The 12,689-nt window shown below is 33.4% G+C and overlaps 1 long non-coding RNA gene across 1 annotated transcript; it reads right to left on the bottom strand.

Annotated features, from left to right (window-relative positions):
• Window positions 1-740: 740 nt before the first annotated feature.
• Window positions 741-11,113, bottom strand: LOC140449640 (uncharacterized). Its single transcript, XR_011951853.1, has 2 exons — window positions 10,906-11,113; window positions 741-1,080 (listed from the first exon to the last, which is right to left on the bottom strand). It is a non-coding gene; the product is annotated as an uncharacterized lncRNA (long non-coding RNA).
• Window positions 11,114-12,689: the final 1,576 nt, after the last annotated feature.

Below are 12,689 nucleotides of genomic sequence, written 5' to 3'. Positions count from 1 at the left end.
GTCCAATTATAACCAATCTTTGATATTGCCGGATATATGAAATAACTGTCATCCTTTTCATCTCTGATGTAGACGAGAAAGTGGTTTAGATTTCCTTGAAGAATCTTCTTGTTGATATAATTCCAATTTCTTGTTTTATAATAATCATAAATCGACTTTTCAAATTTGAAGTCAATGCAAACCTAATGATTATTATAAATAAATATATACGTAGAGGAACGTCCTTGGTGTTAAAAATCCTTGAAGTTGATCCACAGCCACAAACTATTTTCAAAATAGAAACTTTTCTGTCCAATTATAACCAATCTTTGATATTGCCGGACATATGAAATAACTGTCATCCTTTTCATCTCTGATGTAGAAGAGAAAGTGGTTTAGATTTACTTGAAGAATCTTCTTGTTGATATAATTCCAATTTCTTGTTTTATAATAATCATAAATCGACTTTTCAAATTTGAAGTCAATGCTAACCTAATGATTATTATAAATAAATATATACTCAGAGGAACGTCCTTGGTGTTAAAAATCCTTGAAGTTGATCTACTATTTTTACGTCATAGAAATTCAGCATTTTCGTTAGTACTGGCTATGTACTATATACTTATTGTATTGTATAAATCTATTTTTTAAATTTAAAGTCTACGCTAACGTAAACAAACGTAAATAAACTTGTAACATATCTACTACTTTACTGTTTAAAAACTTGAAAAACCTGGAACTGGCTATAAAAACACAACAACAACATTTAATATTAACAATATTTTAGAGAGCACATTATTACATTTATAAAGATCAAAATTTTGAATGTTATATGTGGCTGTATCTTTTTTCAACTCAAGTCGCTATTTCTGTTCTAATCCTGCTATCCTGTCGTATATTCTACAGCCAATTCAATATCGATCTGATACTTCAGCGTATTATTTCTACGGATCCATAAATAAGACCAAACTTAAAATTTCATCTTCAGCAAAACATTTTTTGTGCTAAGCAGCCAACAAAATTTCATGATGCCTGCACTCCTTAATAATTCATTTATATGTATCCAGACACTGTGATTTAGGTACGGCATCTGCTTTTTACCTGAAAAAAAAAAATAGAGTTAGAGTAAATCAACATCTATTGCATATTTTAAATATTACAGGATAAATAAAATACTGATTTATCAGCAGATTTTTAAGACGCCTTTTATGAAGTATTTTTGATACATTTTAGAATTTTAACTCTTAAAGGAGTGACGAATGCTTGGATTAAAAGGCTCATAATCACAGCTGAACACGGCATAAATCATTAGCCGAGTCAAACGTGGTCAAAGAATAAAAATAAACTAATTTATTCTAACCACCAAATAAAACACACATCAACTTTCGTCTGCTTCATATCATTCATAGGCTTGGATATTAAAGATACACATATAAAAGAGCACCCTGCAAATAACGGAATAAACCAGACACTGAAAAAGAATTACATCAAGAAAAACCAGGAAACTTACACCTCTGATTAGAATAATTACGAAAAATGTCAAAAACTATGAAGTGAGGGAGTGTTCTTTAAAAACTACCACTATCCTGCTTATCCCAGTCATCTGCCTTAACCTTCTCCTACACCATGTTCCAAATGTTTATTATGTACCCACAACATAAAGAACTTCATCACCTTAATAAGCTGTAGGAAATGCCAAGGAAAACATCCAACACAAACGTGCACTTCTACCCTTTTGGAGAAATGTTTGTCATGCAATTCCGATGACTACCAAGCATGGTCCTAACAAACCAACTTACCGATGTCCTAACAGACCAACTAAACCTATCGAATAAATTCCTAATACATTTCAAATGTCGATAAAACTCCAGACGAGGTTCATACTGAACACCAGCTCCCTCGGAAACCATCGCCGTCATGATTTTCGTGTTCAGTGACCCCAAAAACTCCTGAGTAGTAATATTGAACTAATTTCTTTCAATTACTTCCGATTTACAAATTTTTTATAACTTTAAGACACACTGTGGAAAATGCATTTTCCTTGTTGAGTAAAGTAATTTTCATTTCCAAATTATAATTTTGTTCACAAAACACTCTTAAGAATCGAATACAAGTTTCATTGAGATCCATCCAACTGCAAAAAGTTGGTAGGTTTTGGGCATTTTACTGCTTCATTTCCTCACCTCATTAAACTAAAAAAGAGATTTGTAAATCTATATAATATTGATACTACCTCAGTATTTAGCAGAAATTCAGAATTTATACTCATGTTGGATCTGGAAAAACCAACCAATGACTCACCAACTATGCCACAGGAAGGTCTCACAATATTTCAAGATAATGGCTCATAACGTAAGGTTTCTTCAAATTCAAATATAAACAGTTTTCAACCAAAGAAATACTTAATATACAACTACACTCGCGATCATAAAATCCGGGCCAACTTGAAAATTTCTTCTTCTTCTTCAAGTGCCCTGTCCGTTGCGAACGTTGGCTATTAACATGGCAATTCTGATCTTATTTGCGGCGCTTCTGAATAGTTCGACCGATGTGAGCCCGAACCACTTCCTCAGATTTTGGAGCCACGAGTGTCTTCTCCTGCCTGGCCCTCTCTTACTGTCTATTTTTCCCTGGACAATCAATTGCAGTAGACGGTACTTATCGTGTCTCAATATGTGGCCTAGATATTCAAGCTTTCTTTGTTTAATTGTATTCACGATTTCTTTCTCCTTTCCGATTCTTTGGATTACCTCTGTGTTGGTGACATGTTCGGTCCAGGATATACGAAGAATGCGTCGGTACACCCACATTTCGAATGCTTCTAGTTTTCTCGTGAGCGTCTCCGTCAGCGTCCAGGCCTCCACACCATACAGTAAGATCGGAAAAATGTAGCATTTAACTAGACGTAGTTTTAGGGGAAGAGACAAATCCCTGCTTATGAGGAGCTTTTTCATATTGCTAAATGCTGCTCTAGCTCGTTCTATTCTCGCCTTAATTTCTGTGGCCTGTTCCCATTTTGCATTTACGTTGGTGCCAAGGTACACATAAGATTCTACATGGTCAATTAGTATGTTACTTATCCGTAACTGTCGAGCAGGCTGTTGCTTCTTGCTTATCAGCATCCACTTTGTCTTCTTGAAGTTGAGGCTCAGGCCGTATTCCTCACTAACTGAATAAAGTCTTTCCATTACCTGCTGTAATTCGTCTATGGTACTGGCAAGGATCACCGTGTCGTCGGCATATCTTATATTGTTTGTTAACTCGCCGTTTATTTTTATGCCCTCATTTGCATTTTCCATACATTTATTAAATATTTCTTCGGAATAAATATTGAATAGGAGTGGGGATAATATACAACCCTGACGGACACCTCTTTTGATCTGCACACTTTTAGTGAGTTCGTTGCCAATTTTTGCTCTTGCTGTTTGACCCCAGTATAGGTTTGCCACAATTCGAATGTCCTTGTCGTCAATACCTGTCTTTCGCAGAATATCTATCAATTGTTCATGATTGACATTGTCAAATGCTTTTCTAAAATCCACAAAGCACAAATACACGTCCTTATCAACGTCTCTACACCGCTGTATAAGCACCTGGAGAGCGAAAATTGCTTCTCTAGTTCCAAGTGCTTTCCGAAAGCCAAACTGCGATCTATCAATATTTGACTCACATTTATTTAATTTCAAGTTTCTTAAATATTTTTGCTTCTGGTAAGTAATAACCTTTTTTTAGGCTAACGTATTTTTTATTTGTCATCAATGTTTGTTTTGAAAAAAAAAATGGCTTTTGATTGTTTTTATTGAAAAAGCAGAAGACAAACCAAATTGTTGATAAAACAGGCATACGAAAAAAATGGAAAATACAGAATGTGGTAAAATGTCAGTGAAATTTCAATGACTAATATCGTGTATTGCCTTTACTTGCTCTAATGACCTCTTGCAGACGACGGGGCATACTCTCAATTTTTCTCCGGATTACATGTTGTGGTATGTTATTCCAATCTCTCACTAACAGATCCTTAAGCTCTTGCGCGTTGTTAGGAGGAGATGAAGGGTATAGGGATAGGAGATTTGAATACGTTTTTTCAAATAGTCCCAGATAGCTGGCCAGGGTAACCTCGTAATTCCAACCTCGTTTAAGTATTGCATACTGATCGTGGCAACGTGTGTTCGCGCGTTGTTCTGCATAAAAACGACGTTTTCTCCTAGCCTTGCCATGGTATGCATAACATGTTCTTCCAGAATCTCCGTAATGTCCCTCCGTGCAGTTAAGGACAAATTTTCGATGAAGGGTAATTCTGTGCGGAAATCGGCCGAGCCTCCACCAAATGGCGTTCTTGGAGCAATGCAAGCTTGTGAAAATCATTCACCGGTGTTCCTCCAAACTCTTACACGTCCATCGGATCCAGTTAGGCAGAAACGGGATTCATCTGAGAACAACTCTTTGCTCCAATCGTTAATTCCCCAATGCGCGTATTGCCGAGCAAAAGCTAGTCATGCAACTCGATGCGCCAGGCGAAGTGGCGGTCCTGTAGCCCTTACCCGAGAAGATAGTCCAAAAGAACGAAATCTTCTCCTGACTGTTGCAACGCTAACATTGCGATTTCGTACTTCCTGTAGACGATTTCGATACATAATCGCAGTTGAGGTCCGGTTTCGTAAAACCTGAAACACAAGAAAACGGTCATCTCGTACAGTGGTAATTCTTCTTCGTCCAGAGCCAGGTCGTCTGAATAGCAAACCCTTCTCCTTGAAGCACTCGTTGAACCGTAGAAAGGCTTAAACCAACAGTTCTTGCGACTTGCCGTTGAGTGTGACCGTCTTTCACAAGCGCAACAATTTGTGCCGTTTCAACAACAGTCAAGGGTATTTTTGGCAAAAAATAAACAATAATAAACACTAATATTAGCACTAATAAACACTAATGGTGGCAATAATAAACGTTTGTTCGTTGCGTTTGAACAGAAAGTCGAAGCAAAAATGAGACATTTAAAACAAGCGGCAGTTACAGGTACCATTCATTTTGGGAAGTGTGCACTTTTCCGCGAAATCGGCACTATTGAAATTTTTTGTTCCGAAAGGAAACCGCTAAGCCGACAACAATTCTCAGAAACATGCATTAGTTTGTATTAGTGTTATTATTATTTACGATAAAGCTTGTTAAAAATGAAATGTGATTGGTGATGTTCAAGGTGACCCGGATTTTATGATCGCGAGTGTATATACAAAATCAGAATATCTATAGTTTTATGTGTGGAGAGCAAAAATGAAAATTTCATTAATCCATGTTATGACTGGTGTATACCTAACAAAAAGAAATTATATTAAGCCAAAACTTTAGAGGAGGCAACCTTGTAAAATTCCGAAAACCTTTGTAAATGGGTGAAGAAAACCCTACAGGAACTCTCTCAATAACTGCATCTATGTTTCATTTCAATTCTATTCAATTTGATTTTAATCTACAACTTGTTCCTAATCATATTAATGAAGTTAAGCTTTTTTAACAGCAAAAATGTAATGTACAAAATCTAAATAGTAGAATGAAGGAATTTTTAAATGTAAGGCGATATTTGTCCAAATTACATTAAAAATTTCAACACTATGTTGTCTAAATTATTAATAGAAAACTCACTCACACAAAAGAAATCGCCTTTTAATTACAATCTTCCACCCTTGATTTTATCTCTAATTAAACTAAAGAGCCAGTTACTCAGGCAGATCCAAATCAATGATGCATGTGCATTAAAATCACAATTTAATGAATTAAACAAAGACATTCACAAACTTATACCACAATTTAAACTACATACATAAATGTATCCTAACATGTAAGGATATAAACTCTATGAAGGGTTAAATATACTGGAATGGAATAAAAAAAACTGTCCAAATAGTTTTACACACATCAAATATGTACAAAACCTCAATTAAAAAAAAATTATGTTGTAAATATTTATGAATTGTATAAAACGCAGCTTTTATCAACTTTTTAAATTCCATATTCTCAAATTCCCTTTCAGGCAAGTTTCTGATATTCTCAGACAGATTATTAAAACATTTTATTGTCCAATACCCTGCCCAGTAGACACCTTCTCAAATGCCAATATGATGGTATCATATTCTGCTTGTGCCTAGTATCATAACCATGCTGATCTTTGTGACTTCTTGAAATCGTTTAGATAACAAATTTCAGAACTAGTGTGACAGTCAGTCATACAATAAGAATGAACAAAAATGTAATGCTTCTGCAAAGTACCTTCAAGAAACCTACAACTTTAGTGAAGACAATAATTTTGATAGAGATACTTTACGTTATGTAAATAATGGCTCAGAAATTTTTATAAGAACAATCATACTCCAAATGCCCTTCAGATCATCAGCATTATTTAAAGGAAATAAGGAGAAAATATGACTACTGTAGGATTAATTATTACTTCCAAGATGGAATTTCACAAAATGTAAAACATACTGGAATGAAATAAAAAAAAACTGTCCAAATATTTATTTAATACACAGGATAACCCCATTAAAAATCTAAATTACAATATACATTATCACAGTTAGGATTCAAAACTTGAAATTACTTATAATATAAAATCAATATCAAAAAGTTTCAAAAATGAGACTAAAAATCTTACATATTAAAAATATAACAAGAACAAAATTCAACAATACGAATATAAGTATCACAAAGCAAGAGATCTTTTTAATTAAGTTAAAGTTATATTGAAAATATCAAAATCGAAAACATTTAATAATAACATAAAGCTTAATGGGGAACATTAAAGTTAATAAAACATAAATAAAAACCTTCTCGCAGCAGGACTACAGGTCACAAAGAAAACATGGACTAAAGAAGACAAAATAAGCAATGAAACTAAACAGCTAATGACGGAAAGAAGACAACTACTAGCGCAAAACAAACGCTATACTCAAGAATACCGAGAACTCAATAAAACTATTAGAAAAGAGCTAAAACGCGACATACAAAAATGGAACGAGAACTTAATAGAACGAGTCGTTGAAAACAACAGAGGCTTAAAATGTCTAAGACCCGCACTGGGAGTTCAAAAAATAATCAAAATTAAAGACGCCAACAATAAGGAAGAGAAGGACAAATATAAAAAACAAATATTGTCGAAGACTTCTACACATCCTTGTACAGCTTGCAAGACCAGCCTAATGAAACAACAAATGAGAATTGTCAAAAGAAAAATAAAAAACATGGGATCAGAAGTGCTACCAAATATAAAGGGATTCGAAATAGAAAGAGCTTTAAAAAAGCTAAAAAATAATAAAGCTCCAGGACACGATGGTATAATTGCAGAGCTCTTGAAAACAAGCAAGACATGAACAATCCTTGTACTAACAGAGCTATTTAATAGATGTCTCCATAATAGCAAGATCCCTAAAGACTGTAACGAGGGTCTAGTAATACTCTTACACAAAAAAGGGGACAAGTGTGATCTACAGAATTATAGACCTATATCGTTGCTCAGTCAAGTATACAAACTATTTATGAGAATTATTAACAACCGGCTAACCTACAAAATGGACAATTACCAACTGGTTGAACAGGCTGACTTCCGCAAAGGATATAGTACATCAGACCGTCTGCTGACAATGAGAACATTGATAGAGAAGCCAAAGGAATACCAAGTACCTGTATTTCTTGCCTTCGTCGACTATGAAAATGTAACTATGATAGTATCGAGATGAGGGCCATAGAACAAGCTATTAATAATTGTAGAATAGATTCGAGATATAGGCAACTAATACATAATATATTATATGAAAATGCAACTAGGATAGTACAACCAGACGAAAATACAAATCCCATCCCCATTAAGAGAGGAGTGTGACAAGGAGATGTAATATCGCCAAAGCTTTTAAACCTAGCCCTAGAAGACGTCTTCAAAACTACAAATTGGTCAACCTATGGCATTAACGTTAATGGCAACAAGTTAAACCACGTCAGATTCGCTGACGACATTGTGATTATAGCGAGCCCATTTGAGGAACTGCAAATTATGATGGAGGAACTAGCAGCCAGCTCCCAATGTGTCAGCCTAAAAATGAATATGAAAAAAACAAAAATAATGACAAACACATATGATCCCAGATGTATAACTATAAATGGCAGTGAGATAGAACAAATCCAGGAATATATATTATCTACCTAGGCCAAATCCTGAGACTTGAAAAAGAGAACCAAAGTGCAGAAATTACTGGAAGAGCAAGACTAGCATGGGCAGGATTTGGAAAACTTAGTTGGATACTTAAGAACCGCAAAATACCCTAATACTTGAGGAGCAAAGTGTTCAACCAATGCATCCTTCCTATCATGACATATAGATGTCAAACCTGGACCCTAACCAAGGCAAACATGAATAAACTAGTCACAACAGAAAGAACAATGGAAAGAGCAATGTTAGGTATATGACTGTCAGATAAAAAGAGGAACAACTGGGTAAGATCCAAAACAAAAGTCAAGACCAAAAGACCAATGTTGGAATACTACAATACAACATTGGAGACCTTACGAAAGTAAACGACGAAGAGGAAGACCACAGTTACAAGTTTTCTTGAGGGGAATTATGATTGAAACTGCTGCCAATATGTATTAAATGATTTGCAAACCCATGGTGGAATATGATTCTATAATTTTCTACAATTGTAAAGATCCTGCTAAAAATAATATAAAAGTGGCCAAAATAGCTAGCTTCCCACAAATATAGAATAGAATGCATCATTCTGATAACCCATATCATAATCCATCAAATATGTTTTACAACAAAAGCTTGAGCCTCACACTATGAACAAACCTGAAAACCCTCACAGTAGATATCCCAAGAGAACACTTTGAAAAAATACTCTAAATATCAAGACAATAAACAACTTTATTTTAGTGTCTTTTCTTTAATGGTTGTAACTTAATAGTCTGACAATATTGTAATTACCTCTATTTTTTTTTATTTTTGTATTATGTTTAGTCTTAAAAAATAATTTGAGTACCTTCTATACTAATTTTGTAAATTGGCTGAAAGACTTCTGTCAATAGCCTTTTGGTACATAGTGTCAATATAGTATATATTTCTCTCTCGCTCTCTATAATCTAATATTATTGTTTAGTACATTGTGTTTATTTTGTACATACTTTCAACAATTTAACCTGTTGTAAATCGCAAGTAATTTTTGGAATTCCAGTGCTTCGTTAGGTTAGGCATATGTTCCCAGAAAATCTTAACACTGCATTTGAAAAAAGCTGTATCTTGCATTATAGATTGGTAAACAACTTACTTGGGAACAACACATATTATAGATATGTCTCTACATAGCTCCAGCAGTAGGCATACTTGAATGTATTATCCTCTAAGGAACTCACATTTGTCCTATTTAACTATCAAATGGGTTAATATCAATCATAACAGCTACATCCTCTTATGGTATTATAGAACAAGGCTATTAAATATGTTTTTGAACTGCCACATCTTCATCCAACTGAAGGCCTATCTATATATTATATATCCTCCTATATCTACCTATATTCAAAAAAAATACTCAACATGGAATCAATGTATACCATGCCAGTTTGTGTACTTATTCAGCAATGTAAGCTTTCTCAAGCATAGACAAATATTGTCCTAACACTGAGTCAAGATGTGCATGACTACCATACTAAGCAAAGAAGTACTTTTCATATGGCAATTATGCCAACTTCAGGTGTACAAGGAAGTATAGATTGAGATGGCCTGCTCTTTCATAATAAACTGCCTAATAATATCAAGAAGAATCAACTATAAGGCAATATTATAGGGCAATTTAAATTTGATATAAAAGAATCCCTTCCTGACAACTACTTTCAAGACCAATCAGTTTTGAATTAATTTGAACTTCCTAGTACTTTGTTAAAGTAATACATTTCTGTGTTAATATAAATAACTTAATCACATTTTATAACATATAATAATATAATTATAATATTAATAATAAAATATCTTATTTAAACTTATATGTAGCGAATGTATACTTATAAAACCAACATACTTAATGCTCAATGTTTTTGAATGTATATTTAAAATAGAATGTTTCACAAAAAAACACCTAAGAAAATAAGACAGTGACTTAGACGTATGAGACAAACTTAGTTGAATGGAAGAATGAATATCGTTAAAAATTACTGCTGAAATAACAAAGCAAAGAACATATCAGAATGGAGGAAAACCCTGGAAGAAAACAAGACCCAGAAAGGGTTGTCCAGCTGATGATATTTCTGATGTTAATATATGTATAACAAAACAGAATATGTAGCAAATAAACTAAATGGAAAATCTACATCTAGGATAATGCTATTCAATTTTAATATTTAAGAAACCTCATATAAATTCTTTTATGGTCTGAAACAATTAACAAGATTTCATTACTGAGAGTTTGCAAATACTGTTTAGAACAAAATTATACTTAATGTTAATTCATCATTTAAATTTATATTATTTCTTGCACTATTTAGGTAATCGAAGTTACTGGAACTGTGGAAAAGTGCATATAATGACTAGGCCTCCTAGCTAAAGTCCTGATTAACTATACCCCACAAAAAAATCCAATTTAACGGATTCATCCTGAAGTATGACATGGCAGACATGGCCCCCATGAGTCATTCAATTATTTCCACAAAATCACAAATAGGCTTGGGGATTTGGCGACAGATTTGGAACAGTATGGCAAGCTTGATCGACCATAACTCGATATTTTTATATTATAGTATAATATGGAAATATATGCAATTTGCCAATTTGGAATAATTAATAGGCGACAACTATTATTTTCTAAAGATATATAATACAGGTGAAACAAAATACCGATAAAAACTAAGGATATCATTAATGAGTAGTTAAAACTAGTTTTATGAACTAAATATATTACTTACATTCATTCATGTAGATGTCTGCAAATGTACAAGTTTACTCCTGCATTTCACTTAAAATCCACGTACTATAAGTATCCATGTCCATTATACTAAAACTAAGTTAAAACCTTATGAGTGTTTACTGAAATGGAAACTGGAATGCACTGGAGACTGGAATATGCCGGTCTTCGTTGCGTTCTCCATTTTCTTTTCGTGTTCGAGTCGAGAACCATAGCACACTACACCACCTAGCATTGAAACTTCCGTGTTAACGAATAAAACAATGATTGGCGCATCACTTAGTGATCGGGCGCGTAACTATATATACATGGCGCTAAATTCAAAAGTTTAGTAATATTGCCTAGGATTGTGAACTCATTTTAAAGTAAAGGAAAATCGATATAATCCTAAAATAAGAAGAAAAATCCTTATCATATACGATAATAAATATTTTTCGTATACTTTTTGGGTTTTCTTGTTATGTTGAGACTATATTTATTTTCCATTACATTAAAATGTCAAAGTGATTAAAAAAATTAAATAATAAAATATAGAATAAAACCTTTATTTATAAAAATATTACAAGAAATGTTATATGTGTTACAAGAAATATTAATAATACAAGCCAAGTGTAGTATAATTTAGTTTTCTTAATGTTTTGACAACTGGTCAGTATTTAAATAATTGTTTTGTCATTCTTGTCAAGTTTTATGTGAATAAAAGCCTAATTCTGCAAAAGGCATTTTACGACAATTTTAGTTGCATAAATTTACAACGGATAAGTACTTTAGACAGGGACGGACTAAGGCCTAGGCAACATAGGCTTTAGAGCTTCTGTACGAGTCCTCTGATAATTCCTGGTAGGATGAAATACGTGTAAGCGGAGATATAGAGGCACTATACGTGAAATCAAATCCTATCTGTTTTCTTTTATTTCGGTTTACTCTTTATAAGCACAAGAAACCAATTCGCCAAGGATTTTTGCTTAGATGAGGAGATATACCGTGGAATGCAACTTTTAGATTCTCCATATCTCTCTTACATCTTTTAGCATCGTCTGTTTTGCTGTTTTGCCTTACAATTTATAGAAGGCACAGATTAAAGCAAAAATCTTAATTTTGGTTTCGTCAATAAAAATTTTCGGATTTCTACTTTTGTGATTTTTGTTTATTTTATTTAATAGTTAACAAACTACCAAACTGACAAATAGGCCCGCAATTACAATTTTGCCTAGGGCCTTCTTTAGCCTCAGTCCGTTACTGACTTTAAACCAGATAAACTAGAGGCTGATCCAAACTGTCAAACTTCTACCAAAGAATTCAAACATTGGTATATAACATTCAAGAATTTTTTGAAAAGCAATGAATCTAAAGATAAATCGCTAGAAGATAAAAATAAGTACATGCTTTTAATAAATTTTGTCTCGCATACAGTCTATGATTACATAAGCGAAGCAATCAATCTGGAAAACCCATTGCTTTTTTCACACATACCCTCACAGATTCTGAATGAAAACATTATGCAATTGAAAAAGAAGCATATGCGTTGAAGTATTAAAAAAATGCAGACATTATCTGGTAGGAAGGCAATTCAAACCAATCACAGATCAAATCACTATTTTGTTTATATAGAATGCCGGCATATATAAAATCTGACAGGAGAACTAGCTTTACTTCACAAGAATTTATTAATTATCTACACTCTAAAGGAATATGTTCAAGTAGAACAACACCATATAACCATGAAGGAAATGGTTAAGTCGAAAGATACAATGAGTTATATGGAAATTGGTGAATCTAGCAGTG

Source organism: Diabrotica undecimpunctata, chromosome 9 (genome assembly GCF_040954645.1).
Source record: "Diabrotica undecimpunctata isolate CICGRU chromosome 9, icDiaUnde3, whole genome shotgun sequence".
Lineage (NCBI taxonomy): Eukaryota > Metazoa > Arthropoda > Insecta > Coleoptera > Chrysomelidae > Diabrotica > Diabrotica undecimpunctata.
The sequence above is the reverse complement of the archived record's forward strand: the minus strand, read 5'-3'. Positions and strand labels throughout refer to the sequence as shown.